The following is a 15,751-nucleotide window of genomic DNA, read 5'->3' as shown; positions in this document are numbered from 1 at the left end:
TGTGGTGAACTGTCTCATGAGAATTTAGGCTGAAGAATGTGCCTGCAACGTAGTTATAATTGGCACGCCAGGCAATTCATGTTTCCTTTCTCATTTTCCTTTCGACCACATCCCACAGAGAAAATGTACCATTATTATGTGCCTGCACGATGCTGTGCTATTATTTAATGATGTTATTAAAATAGTGTGCGTGACACAATCATATAGTGCTCATAAGAGACATATACTGAAAACACGTTACATTGTTTGCTGGCAATAAACTGAACCTCATGTGTTTGAATGGGCCCCTCAGCCCCCATATAAACCCCTGAGGCAGCAAACACAAACATTGGTGAGCCTATCATTATTTGGCCAGCTAAATGAATATTCACACTCAGCAGACTGACTGTGAAGCTGAGATAGCAGCTGGGGCCTGGGGCCCGGGGCCTAGACACTCTGCAACTGCTCGTTGGAACGACCGTTATTCATCTGGATGAGGAGGAGATGGCCACGGCAGCCAAGCCCCCAAACTGTTGCCAGAACCGGACTTAACAGGCCACCCCAAAAAAAGGACAGGGAGGATCAGACAGAGATAGGTTGGATACTTTGGGTGACTAAACAAAAATAAATGGAAGCACTTTATAATAACACACTATTTAGCATTAGTAAAGCATGCGTAAACACTTCATTCATAATTTATAAAGCATTGTTCCAACATGAACCCTCATTAGTATGAAATTCATAAACACTGACTATTATGGATTTCATGATTGGGCTTTCATACTTTATAAATTATGGATTCCCCATTTGTAAATTAAGTATTAAGGACTTATGGATGACTAATAAGATAATTTATTAAGTGTATACTGCAATTCATGATTAATTCAGGTAGTTACTAGTTGTTAGTTAAGTATTTTGTGTGACCCCAACTAAAGTGAGGACTATCTATGCCTTACTAAGCATTTATAAATGTCAGGATTAATTCAGGTAGGTACTAGTCGTTAGTTATAATACGCATAATAATCAAGCTTATTAATCAAGAATAAAACATTTATAACTGTGTTTATGAATTGCATATTAATAAATTACTGAGTGTTCATTGTTTGTAATATTGCCTCCCAATAAAAGATTGGTAGCACTGGGAGTCCTCAAATCCCCTGTACAGGATATACATTATGTCGAGTCTGTATTATGTATTATTACAAGTTTCCCTGAAGTATACATTTATTTCCTACAAAGTGGTATCTCAACAATCCTTGTGTGTTTTTTCATTTCTTACATGTGTGCCCCACTGATTCTGGGGCTTACAGCCGCCGATTTACTGGTATCACGCAGGTTGCATTCACAGGCTTTTATTAATCAAACACAATCATTTTTCTTTCACGCTTAGTTGTAGGATTCAAAATAAGTGATAGGTTGTAGTTTAGTAATTTAAGTCTCTTGTAAATCCACTGATGTGACTAAAAAAACTAATCAAGTAATCTGTATAATACAGCATTGTCAGGATTTTGATTTCATAATTCATGGTTAACCCACTTTTAAAAACAGAAACAGAAGTGGCTTCCTTGTGTGACTCCACAGAAATATTGTTTTCTATTGTACTCGTTTAAGAAAAATTGCAAGAGAAAAAAAATTCACCGATCTTACATGTGTAATAATCATGAATATGCACATCTTAGCTTCTTCTTCTTAACATATGCCTACTTAGCTTAAAGTAAAATGTTCTGGGTTTCTGTAAATGTCATGAAGCAAAGATAAATGAGGATAAAATATGAATCAGTGTAGTGATTTTTCTTTCTTTGAATTTACATTTTCTTCTTTGTTGTGAAAGTCCAAAGTCTATCCTCTTATCAAAATATTGACGTATGACTGAATATATCTGAATGTTGATTGACATTGATTTATTGTTTGTGAGTATAGTCCAGTGAAATAATGACCAGCGAGCAGACATAATGAAACACCTGTCACGTCTCACTATAATAATATAAAATGGCGTGCACTGGTATAGGCTATAATTGCTACTTGGAAAAGCACACGGGTGTGCTTTACCTGGACACTCAAGTCATAAAACAACTGTTTCTGTGGCTCTTTGCTTTTCATAACGGACTTCATTAAATGTTTTATCAATGCTTTGTGTTGATAGTCATCTATTTAACACTTACTGGCCATATGCTCCCTTTGACATTGGAACAACTGCTTTATTATTATACCTTTTTCTGATTGTGTTTTATGGTTAGTGTTTAATGGGAAAGATACATATAAAGAGGTCGGGCAAAAGTCTTTGTGTTGTAAATGTATGGACTAAAAACAAGATGCCCCAGTAATAGGGCGCGATAAGAGGAAGTTGGACTGGAAATCTGGATTTTATCAGCTTGTAATTGGCTAAAAATGCCTTATAAATCCATAAAGAAGGATTCATTATAAAGCATTACAAAATTATACTATTCTTGGCTGCTTTTGAAGTTTGTTAGAGTAATTGTCAAACTCAATTAAAGTTCAGGCCAAGCAAAGGCCATTTGCTGTTTTGTTGTCACGTATATTTTTGTTTATGACTGCAAGTAAAGCGTTTCTGGTTTCCCATCTGCATCTAATGATGCGATTCTCTGCCCCAGAACTAAACAAAGCAGTAAATATCCTTTCGTTGTTTGATCTCTGAGAAAAGGAAGAAGCATTGGACACTTTTCCTGGAACTCGGAGCACACTTAGCGACATAAAAACAGAGTGTTTCTTTCCTCACTGAGGTAGTAGCGTAAAGGTAGTGAACGTCAACACAGATGCAACAGCCAAATGTGCAGATATCAAATCATATGATGTGCAAAAGAAGGACTGGATTGATCAAATTTTATCTTGGGGGACAAAAACAAGTACACTTTTATTATAGTGGGGAAAAATACAAAAGGCAATATTGATACTATCACTGCCAGCTGGTGTGCATTCTCTACAAATAATCTCCCCTTAGTCTTTCTTCCACAGTCTTATGCTTGTGGGAAATTTGAAGGCAAGACTGAAAGTCAGGCTTTTTTTCTCTTGTGGATAAATAAATAAATACTTTGTTTTTGATTTGTCTTAAAAACCCAAATGCCAGATTGGCTTTACTCTCGCATTTAAAACCAGTTTAAGATTGTCTGATGAACCACCAAAGCCAAGATGCAGATATTTGAACGCAAGAACAAAAACAAAAAGGAACAGTGTCGACAGAACAGATATGAAGATCACTAGTATATACTTGTGTATATATATATATAAACGGTTAGGTCATATTTCATGAATACCTGTATGTTTATTACCATTGTAATAATGTTCGAAGTATAGTATATTCTAGTATATTAATTAAAGTTTAGTATAGTAAAGTATATTATAGTGTAATATAGTATATTAAGTCATGATATATGATAATAGTACAGTATATTAAGGTATAATATTGAATGGTTTGGTACATAGTATTTAAGGTATAGTATATAAAGGTATAGTATAGTATCGAGTAGTATAGTGTAATTTTGCATAGTACAGTTTACAGTGTATTATGGTATGATATATTATGGTACAGTAGACTATTATCTATATATATATATATATATATATATATATATATATATATATATATATATGTGTATTGTAAAATATAGTAAAGTTATACGATGATATCTTAAGGAACACAGTTTAAAAATGAAAATGATAGATGGATAAATAATGATTTTATGTTTTTCGAGAATGGTAAATGTCAGTATATGCCTTTAACATGTTTGACAGACCAACTTCTCCATGAGGTGGTTTACTTGACAGACCACTGCAAAGGGTCAAATATCACTCGGCAGGTCATACGGTACAACCTGCAATGAAAGAAACCCTGAGGATGCTTGTCCTATCCAATTACAATGTATACATATAGTAAAGTAATGCAGCATACACACACACACACACACACACACACACACACACACACACACACACACACACACACACACACACACACACACACGCACGCACGCACAAACATGCCCTTGCAGACAAATAGGGCCTCATCCCTGAGGATCAGAGAGCAGAGACAAGAGGATATCCATTAGGAAGTCTCTGTAATTGGGATGCAGTGGGTGGCAAAGACTCATGCAGAGCAGAAGTGCAGCAAACACTGCTTCTAAAATTGAATTAGAGCCTTCTGTCCACACATTTATAAGAGCACAAAAAACATCTTATTCCTTCGTGCCCAGCTTTTAATGATAATATGAATCTTTCTGAACTCCCCCACCCGAATGTCTCTCATAAATCTTTGCAGCCCAGCATAAAGGGTGGATGTTCCACACATGTTGCCTCTAAATTTATGGTGAGGCTCATGGGTGATAAAGAGAAACGCATGAGTGACAGCAGCCTATTGACTTTTGAGCGTTTGCCTTATCCAACACAGCTGTCACTTAAGTCTGCGTTCTGTACTTGTTGGACTGCTGCCGCTGTGCTGGTACTTCACACCAGACTTATTTAGAAGGGGAGGGGGTTCTGCATTTGTGACAATCATGCTTCTTCTTCTCTGTCCAATTCAAAGAGATTGACAGCAAACACAAAAAGGTTACTTGTCTGGCCTTTTGAAGAGTAACACTGAGTTGATTTCTGCTTTATCCTTCAAACAATTATCTGTTAGCCATTAGGCTTCTGCTGGGGAATCCAGAAGAGGTTCAAGTGTGAGGTATTGTTATAAAACATTACAGTGTCAGAATATCTGCCAAGTCATGACATGCTATTTCTAGGGTCACTATAGGTTACACACTCTTCCCTCTTTCTTTTCTTTTTTTACTTTCCCCATCTCTTCCTATCTCTCTACAGTGGCTTGCAAAAGTATTCATACCCCTTGAACGTTTCCACATTTTGTCACATTACATGCCACAAACATAAATATATTTTATTGGAATTTTATGTGAAAGACCAACATAAAGTGTCACACAATTGTGAAGTACAAAGACAATTTTACATGTTTTTAAATTTTTTTCACAAATAAAAAACTGAAAAGTGCAGTGTGCAAATTTATTCAGCCCTGCTGAGTCAATACTTTGTGGAACCACCTTTTGCTGCAATTACAGCTGCAAGTGTTTTAGGGTGTGTCTCTACCAGCTTTGCACATCTAGAGACTGAGATTTTTGCCCATTCTTCTTTGCAAAACAGCTCAAGGTCAGTCAGATTAGATGGAGAGCGTTTGTGAACGCCGGTTTTCAGATCTTGCCACAGATTCTCGATGGGATTTAGGTCTGTACTTTGACTGGGCCAGTCTAACACATGAATATGTTTTGTTTTAAACCATTCCATTGTAGCCCTGGCTTTATGTTTAGGGTCGTTGTCCTGCTGGAAGGTGAACCTCCGCCCCAGTCTCAAGTCTTTTGCGGACTCCAACAGGTTTTCTTCCAAGAATGCCCTGTATTTGGCTCCATCCATCATCCCATCAACTCTGACCAACTTCCCTGTCCCTGCTGAAGAGAAGCACCCCCAGAGCATCATGCTACCACCATGTTTGACAGTGGGGATGGTGTGTTCAGGGTGATGTGCAGTGTTAGGTTTCCGCCACACATAACGTTTTGCAATTAGGCCAAAAAGTTCAATTTTGATCCCATCTGACCAAAGCACTTTCTTCCACATGTTTGCTGTGTCCCCCACATGGTTTCTGGCAAACTGCAAACGGGACTTCTTATGGTTTTCTTTTAACAATGGCTTTCTTCTTGCCACTCTTCCATAAAGGCCAGATTTGTGGAGTGCACGACCAATAGTTGTCCTGTGGACAGATTCCCCCACCTGAGCTGTGGATCTCTGCAGTTCGTCCAGAGTCACCATGGGCCTCTTGGCTGCATCTCTTGTCAGTGCTCTCCTTGTTCGGCCTGTAAGGTTAGGTGGACGGCCGTGTCTTGGTAGGTTTGCAGTTGTGCCATACCCTTTCCATTTCCTGTTTGGATTGAACAGTGCTCCGTGACATGTTCAAAGCTTGGGAAATCGTTTTATAGCCTAACCCTGCTTTAAACTTCTCCACAACTTTATCTCTGACCTGTCTGGTGTGTTCCTTGGACTTCATGATCCTGTTTGCTCCCCAATATTCTCTTAACAAACCTCTGAGGTCGTCACAGAACAGCTGTATTTGTACTGAGATTAGATTACACACAGGTGGACTCTATTTAGTCATCCGGTCAACATTCAATCATTCAGCAGTCATCGGGCAACTTCTGAAGGCAATTAGTTGCACTCAGAGAAAAGGGGGCTGAATAATTAATAATAAATAATAATAAATAACACTGCACTTTTCAGTTTATTTGTGATTTTTTTTTTTTAAATCATGTATAATTTTCTTTGTACTTCACAATTGTGTGGCACTTTGTGTTGGTCTTTCACATACAATTCCAATAAAATATGTTTATGTTTGTGGCGTGTAATGTGACAAAATGTGGAAACGTTCAAGGGGTATGAATACTTTAGCAAGCCACTGTATGTCTCGTTTCCTTCTTTTTTCGTATCTAATTCATCTCTCTCTTTGTCATCCGTCTCTGTCCATGAAACTCTGGTGGTCGTTATTCTGTTTTCCGTCTTTTTTTATCGCTCCCCTGCTCTCTTCCCATCCATCCATCGTCCCGGCTGTTTGACAGGGTTTGTGTGTGTTGTTTTTATCCGAGTGACATCGGGTCTCATTCCGGGGCACGTCCCGGGAACAGCCAGTTTGGCCTGATGGCTCCCTTGGGTCCTGCCCCTCCATGTGCCTCTGTGTTCCCTTTGCTAAATCACAACCTGCCCCATGAACATGCAAACTCTCGTGGACATACACACACACACACACACACACACACAAACACACACACACACACTCCTAAACATGTAGCACAGTATGCATGCAAGCAGCAACATAGCCTCGTTCCATACGTCTAATTTTGCACAAACACACATACAAAGAGCTACTACTAGCTATTGCAGGAGTGCGTGGGCTGTGTGCTCGCTCACAAGCACACACCCACATATACACACAGTGCATGTTTATTCAGGTATATCCTTCCTGACTTTGCCAGTAAACCTGTAGTCATGGGTTTACCTCTCAACCTTTGGGAGAAGGACAGAAAGACAGACCAAAAAAAAGTAGAATAAAAAAAGAAAAGCTCTCCAACTACAAGGGTCACACCATCCTTTATGAATGTAAGCCTGCATAGGTTTTGCGAGACTCACTGCATAAACATGACGCTGTGAGAGAATGAAAATGAAAGATGCGGGTCGGGTCACTCAAATGAAAGATACGGGTCGGGTCACTCAAATGAAAGAGAAAGCTGTCTTCGTTGATTCAAAAGAGAAACAGAACCAAGGAGAGATATTATTTGTCCAAGGTGAGATAGGGAGAGTGAGCGACGGATAGATTGTCATGAGCTCTGCGATAGTGGCGCTCTAATTAATAGGTTGTAAAGGCAGATGAGCATGGAGGATAGAGGATGTCAGTGTCATTGTACAGACACACACACACACACACACACACACACACACACACACACACACACACACACACACACACATTGCACTTAGCTAGCCTGCCCATTAGAGATAAACACAGCCCCTCTGTGGTAAAGGCGGATTCATCCTTCTTCTTAATTGTATGCATTGTATGCGGCCACAACAAATAGGAACATCTCTATGGGCTGGAGAAAAAAAAAAAAAAAAGCAGGAACCAGTGTGTTGAAATATCTCTAATTCACACCTCAGTGGCACTTCAAAATCAGTTCCTGAATATGAGCTAAGAGACATGTTACCTAATCTTTGTGTTTGGAACAGCTATCGTGATGATGGATTGGCTGTATAGTCTATTAGCCCATTAGCGCAGATTCAAATCCCTGCTAATAAACAAACACACACAACTGGACAGGACAGCGGGCCTGCAGTATATCGGTGGTGCTGTCAGGCTATTTTATGTCTGTACTTTGACCCTTGGCAGCTTTACTACTGCTCAGTAAATACACACATGTACTATATCTTCTGCACCTCGCCACTAAACATATATATTTTTTTACCCCTCTACAATAGTTTTTCACCACAATGATCCCTAACGGTACCCACGTTTTTTCTTTTTCTTCTTTAGATCAGTTGATCTTCAACGTGAATTGATTCATAACTCATTATTATTTATGTGTTCCTGCTGTTTTGCAGCAACATCCTCTTTCACTCAGACACAGAAAGAGTTTTACTCACGAATCGTGATAGCAGGGGAGGCTCATATCCTGCTATAGGACATCTTTCAACTGCTTGTCCCTCAGAGTGGTTTTCTTACTATATATATATATACTTATTTCTGACCTGTGAAGTTCCTCAAGGGTCATTCCTGGGCTGGAACTTATATTATTCTTCCTTTCCATGCTCTTCTTTTAATTCATCAGATTGCTGTATTTCCTGTCCAGACTGTCAAAAAAGTGCCCCCAGAAATGTTGTTGTCCTGTCGATAGTGCCGTCAGATTAGAAAAGATGTGTCGTTCTAGAACGCTTGAACAGTTACATTAATAATAATATTAATTTAATTTAGAGGACTTTAGAGGAAACCTCAGTCATTATTTATTCGCAGGTGAGAAACATTTTAACGTAGTTAACTTTTGTTTTCAATTTCTTTTTTAGTGTGTGTGTGTGTGTGTGTGTGTGTGTGTGTGTGTGTGTGTGTGTGTGTGTGTGTGTGTGTGTGTGAGAGTGGACTGATGGCGGGGTTCAAAGGAGTGAATGGAGGGTTAGCAATAATCCAACTCTCCTTTCACCTCACTCCTTTACTTTCTATTAAGAGTCTCATGCTTTTTTTCCCTCCCTCCTTTTAAGCATCTCCCGCTCATTCCTTACATGATGGTGTCCATTTCTTTCCTTTACTTCCTCCAAACCCCCCCTTTCTTTCTGGTGTGTTATGCTGTTTGAAAAGTAGTGAAATCCTTATGACGTGGCATGACCTGCAGCTTTTTTGTTCCCCATCGTCTTCTGCTTAAACATCACAGCTGTCATGTCAAAACAATTAACGTCATCTTTTTAGGAGAGTATACGTTTATTTTCAGATATCTTGCCTTTTCAGCTTCTTTGAGAGCCTCACACCATTCTACTTAACCACAATGCAATGAGCAAAACATATATTTGACATATCTCTGTGTTTCCATAGTAACATATTTGTAGTTCTAGAGGATAGACAACTTGAAAAACTGTAAATCTCTCCATCTCTCCATGCTCTTCTCAAGGCCATGATCCTTCACCCTCTGCCAATTGAACACCCACAGTGGCTGTTATATTTCACAAGAGGACTTTGTGATGGTCATTGACCCCTACTGGTCACCTCCGGAACAGCATCTTTCTGTAAATGATGCCATGTTAATCACAGATGCCGTAACAAACAGTACTCACATTGTCATGCCATGCAAAATGTGTTTCTCGGGTGGGGCATATTGAATATATCAATCTCAATCCCCGGTCGCAGATGTAAAACATTTTTTAAAATCAGTTTGAAAAAAGGAATAAAGCCTGGCTGGTCCGCTCTTCAGATCTGCTTTCCGCTCCATCCCTCCCTCTATCCTCGGCCTACTCAAACTCCTACGCACCGCGTAACTACCTCTCACCTACATCCTCCTCTCTTCTTTTGCCTCTCTTTCTGATCTATCTATTAACACACGCTTCACTAAAGCAGCCAATCATCAATGCTTGTAAATGGCAGCATCCAGAACAACAGGCCCCTGTTATAATTTTATATCATCATCGTCAAAAGACAGAAAAACAGAGAGAAAGTAGGTGAATCTTCCCCTGACCCACCACATTTGTACTTAATCTGGTTTGGTTGTGTAAATTACAAACTACACCACAAACTGCAGGTGGCAGTTTCAATTCAGTATTTTCGTCATCACACAAAGACATTTAGGCATATTTATAATGTAGTTATTAGACTGAGAAATGTTTGCATAGAAAGCAAAACAATACATGTGTTCTCCTTATAAATATCATCCACCGCTGTGTGCACATATTTTGCATGTGGATGCACACACACACACACACACACACACACACACATACACACACACACACACACACACACACACACACACTGATGGTAAGGCAGTGTTGCTCCCATTTACACACGACTGTAAATTACCCAACACTCCCTCATCAATTATTCATAATCCGTAATTAATTATGAAACGATCAGTAATCCAACACCAGTCCACTCTGCTTGTGGTTGCCTAGTAACCATGACCCATATTAAATGCCACCATTGTTACCCGTAACCAGAGCACCATTTTTTTTTTTCCCACAGGGCTACGGGCCTGGGGGTATTATATTGGAGAGTAAATAAAGTGTGTGTGTGTGTGTGTGTGTGTGTGTGTGTGTGTGTATGTGTGTATACATGCACAATGGGTGCGTGTATGCCCGGGTGTACGCGTGTGGCCATATCATACTGGTTGCTTTGAAGGTTGATCACACGGGGTAAACAAGCAAGGCCGATTAATAATGCAGTATTTTGGCTCGTGCCAGGAATGAGTTGTGGCCGGCTCGAGCCCACTAATGGGACACGCCACGGGGAGCACGAGCAAAGAGCGCGGCGATCGCAGCCAGATAACGATGCTATAACACGTCTACGGGGACACATAGCTGCGCAGAGCGCTATTTTGTCAGCACTTGTTCTGGAACTGCATCAGCAAGTCTCCGTATGGTGCTCCGGAGGCCTGAATGAATGATTTATAACAGAGTTTTGGGGGTGTTGAGTGGCCATTTCTTAGGAGGAGAGTGTACAGTAGATCACTTTGCATGCACTTTACCGCAACAGCACACTGGAAATTGACTGCCTGTGTCCTTTTCTTCCTCTCAGCAGCTCTATTCCCTCTCATTATCTCTCCGCTGATGGCTCTCGCTCTATTCCAAATTCACATCCCTTTTCCACACCAGCAGATAAACACAGTCTGTAAATATAGAAGCGGTGTTTTTTTACTCTCAAACCATGCCCAGTGACATGTAAAAATATCCTTCAATCTGGGTAACATCCGGCCTCCAGTGAGAAAATGTGCGCGCGCCTTCTCCTGCAAGAGGTAGTCGTCTTTCATTACCACAGTGAGAATCTGTGTGGGCCCGTGTGGGAGGTGAAGGTAGACAAAGGTGAGAGGAGAGAGGGAAAAGTCAATGGCATAAGATAGAGAGAGAGAGAGAGAGAGAGAGAGAGAGAGAGGTGGGTGGGGTAGGCGAGAGAGGGAAGCGGTGAGCACCGTGTGACCAGACTGTGGTTCCTTCCTCACCAGCCTGAGAACCAGGAAGTAGAGCTGCTTGTTCTTGCATTATTGGGACTTACAGGAAATGCAAAGGTCTTCAGAAGGGGTAGCGTGTGTGTGACTGAGACGCCACCTTGTTGTTGTTTCAGCTACAAATCCCCAATGCACCTTGTTTTAAATGTGAATTAAAGCCGCTTTGATTGATAGGTTTGTATTAATATTGGATTATGTTCCTATGCTCATGTTAAAGGGCACTCTGAACATTTTAGCTTCTAACAGCTTGTTATAGTTTTGTTTTTCCGGCCAGCAACTTTACTGTTTTGATTCACTCTAAATTGATAACTTGACATTTATGATAACATTGCTCTGTGTTAATGTGTAAATAATAAACTATTTACTATGAAGTGAGCCATATCCATTCATAACATGATTCATTTATCAGTGATGTGTTTTCAACTTGTTTTTGCTGCCCCAAGTGCCCAAAAAATGTTGAATATCCAATCAAAACCTGTATTTTGCAGCAAATTAAACATATTTTAACATATAGGGACTTTAGTAATTACAAAAGCTAAATACATTTTACAATATGTCCTATGGTAATAACTTTGTCAGACTCAGACTCTGCTGTTTCTTTCTGACCACCCCGGAGAACACTTGTCTTCTTCTCCTAAACCCCAGTCCAGCCATTGTTCCCGACAGTCGTGCCGTGTAATGGTTATTTATGGGCTTGGTACGATTTCCAAATAGTTTGATATGATACTCCAGGGGTGGTTGTGCTGTTATTTCCCTTTCCGACCACCACAGAAACACACAGCCTGTGATTCAGTTTCATGTTTAAGAGCTTAATGTTTGCCACACTTTCATGCTGTGACCCATCAAATGCGGTCGATGCCTTCGCCTCCTCCAACATGACATCGACTCAAACCTATCCAGCATGGCTCCCACTGAGATCCCCTACTTTGATTGAGAGTGTAGAAATTAGGCTACAACACATCACTGGGGAGCCATTGCTTAAGGCTACGCCAAGCATGTCGCAACACACCAGGCTCTGTGTGGATTCAGTGTCTGATTGTTTCTCTACTCCTGGGCTGGGTCTTTTTCTGTTACTGCGTATATGACATTTCCACAACGCACTTCCAGCTGAATAAATGAATGACATCGAGAGGGAGATGTTAGATCAGTAGATACAGGCTCTGCAATGTGGGCTTCCAGCAAGCCAAGAGATCATCAAAATAATCACTGGAGCCTGTGCAAACAGTGTGCAGGTGCTCAGGCACAACACGAGATGAGCCGGGGCCCCCCACGCCAGCTCGCAAGGGCCAGGGAGCAGCAGGTTGCCTTGGGAACCCTCGGCTCCCTCTTTCTTGTCATTACTCCTTTGCACACTCCCCCTTTTTAATCTGCACCATGCTTTCAGTGACAACCCCCATCCCCCTTGATATATACACACAATACATGCATGCACACACTGACAGAAAGACGATCTAACACAAAAAGTAGGCAGACAGAAATATGGGTACATGTGCGAGCGCGCGCACACACACACACACACACACACACACACACACACACACACACACACACACACACACACACATGAACATCAGGCCTATAACGATAAACATGTTGTTATATCCATCAGTGAGCCTGTAAACCCTTCATCAATCTGTCTGTGCCTACGCTCTATTCGGATTTCTGGCACAAATCAAATGAAGCCATTCCTCTTTCATACTTTATGAAACATACAATACAGACCCAGCTTCAGATCAGCTGAAGAAATAGAAATGAGTCTGTTCTAAATAGAAGTGTTCCCATATCTATTCATGTAATTGCATTTCTCTTGGATCCGTCTTTATTTACTTAGGCTCAAATCTAGCATAATCAAAGCCTCCTTGAAGAAACCCCAAGGACCCCCCCGGCTCCCCCCCCACTAGTCAAGCCACACATTTACGTACACATTATATATACAACTCTCAGGTCGCCCGGCTGAGTATGTGACCTGTGTGTGGCGAGCAGGCCGCTCTGATTGCCCGTTCAAGGGCAGAGGGAGCGGGGTGACATGATGCTGGCAACCTCCTAAGTGTGCTGGCTCATCACCAATAAGCAAAAATGACGCCACTAAAGCCTCTCGAGCTAAAATTGTTCACATCGTAAATCTTCACAAAATAATGAACAGCAACATGTTATTGTTCCAAGGTGTGGCTGTAAATCAAACCCACAAGTGTTAAGATTTGGACAAAGTGTTTTTTTTATTTGGAGAGAAATGGTCCTTTTGTGTGGTGTAAATGTCGGCTAGAGATTCTGCGGCCTTTGGTATCATGTGTTTTATTAAGGTGAATTTGGGGCCTGGATTAAATGTGGTTTTGCCTGCGGTACATCAAGAAATATTGAAAGTGTTTATGATTTGCATGGCTCCTGGCATAGACAGCACTTAGCACTGCATGAGCGGTGTGCTTAACAATGGGTCTCTACTGCCTCTCAGTGGGCAGTGGCGGACTCAGAAGGAGATTACTTTGATCTCACATCTGGAACTGAGAGTCGATTCAACAAAATACAAACCCTCTTTAAATTTACAGGATGTAAGAAAAAGGAGAATGCTTTGATTTTCCAGTAAAAATAACCCAAATTATCCGGTTCCGGCTTCTTAAATGGGAACATTTGCTGCTTGTTCTTGTCTTTTGTGACAGTAAATTAATGTATTTGGGTTTAGGAATGTTGGACAAAAATAAAGAAGCAATTTGCAGGTGTCAACTTGGGCTCTGTAATACTGCATTTTCCACTAGTTTCTGGAGTTTTGCTGTTAATTGAAAAACCAAAGAGGTAATTGCGAGATTAATCGATAGTGAAAATAATTGTTCGTTGCACAAATGTAATTGCCCTTTAATCATAAATTTGACATCCGCTTTAGTTTGAAAAACAGTTTTTAGTGAGAGAAAAAAAGCCTCAACATTTTCTGTTTTTTGTTTGTATTTCATAGATTTCTTAATGGGTTGACAAAGGAATATAGTTCAAACTACAGACACAATTTTATGGTTAATTTCCCTTTTTTTATATTTAGTGGCGGTGTGGTTAAAGTATCCCAAAGTCCAAATCTCCTGCTTGGTTCCTTCTATGTGCGGTGCCAGCTGTAGTCTAAACTCATACAGGGAGTTGGCTGGGTCAACACACAACACTCCTGGTTATCTGGCTGACACTGAACACACGCCCACACACACACACTCATACACATCCAGTCATTTTGGGTCATGGGAACGCGACGGTGAGCTCACACAGTGTTTATTCTGTATGGTTTCCTATTTGAATGTGTCCTTCTCACGAGACTGTTAATGGCTTCCCCTTTCCCAGGGCAGGGCAGTGCGATCAGACCTTATCCAGGTCATGCCAGGGGGGGCAGAAGGCACCAGGAAGAATGAAGTAAGTCCCAGACCCTCGGTCCTGCTCCTCAAGGACTCCTTGCCAGGTTCATCCAGGAATTGAAAAAGCTGACTGGCCTCAATAAATATGAACTGTGATTCCCGAGAGTCTGAGCACTTGTTGGAGAAGGAGTTCGCAGCTTGTTGTTGTTGGCCTTATTGTGTGACATACGTTACATCTGTTTTTTTAGCTGAGACAACTCATTGGAAAGGAAATATCTCACGCAATGCATGGATTCTCCATAACAGTGCAAGGACCACTCAAATGGGAACTAAAGACAAGCTCCTTTTTTTGTACTCACATCAGGTTTGGTTAAATTTTGATGCAGATCAAAATGATTTTTTTCCCGTGAGAGAATCATTTCATAGCCTGCTGAAAATGTATTGACTGCGGTTTGCTGTGGTGAGAAGCCTTATCAGTTCAAAAGTCTAGCCTGAAGGTAAAAGGATGTATCTCAGATGAGAGCTGCAGGGGGAATTGGCCCTACAAAAGAATGCAAATGTGACATTTTGGGTTGAATAATCTTCAGTGGTCTGAACAAATGCTGGCATTTTGTAGAAGTGATCCAACTTCAGAGACCGACAAGCATCACGGTTTAGTTTTTATCTGGAAACTTTTAACGTACACGTGCAAGGTGAAACAAGCTCCAACCTGTGGAATACAAATTAGGAGACATGCAGATCGTTGCAGAGGAGCTTTCCGCCACATGAGGGTGCTGTCTTAGATGATTGTCAAACAATGTGCACGGTACATCTTTCAGAGCTGCAGATGTCACACAACTTCAAAACAATTTTATATAACGAAGTGCTGCGCTCATAAACACCGTTACCATTAATGAATAATAGTCTTGGAGGCAGAACACAACAGAATAGTCCGATTTACGTCACTGGGATTTATCTTGAATATACTCGTCCTGCATAAATACTAATATCCGTTCACATAGTCCAGAGCACAACATTGCGTACACACATACAGTTTGATATTCAGCATTGCAGAGGTGCCCGAGGTTGAAACGGGAGTGAAATGAAACCTGCACTTAAACTTAAGAAGTGAGGTGAAAAAACTGCCAAAGGTAAAAAAGCCAATGTTTAGTATGGACTGTATTAAGGTTGGTATTGATCTGACTGTGCCCTGCACCTGCATCGATC

This window comes from Taurulus bubalis (genome assembly GCF_910589615.1).
Source record: "Taurulus bubalis genome assembly, chromosome: 3".
NCBI classification, from domain to species: Eukaryota; Metazoa; Chordata; class Actinopteri; order Perciformes; family Cottidae; genus Taurulus; species Taurulus bubalis.
The sequence above is the reverse complement of the archived record's forward strand: the minus strand, read 5'-3'. Positions refer to the sequence as shown.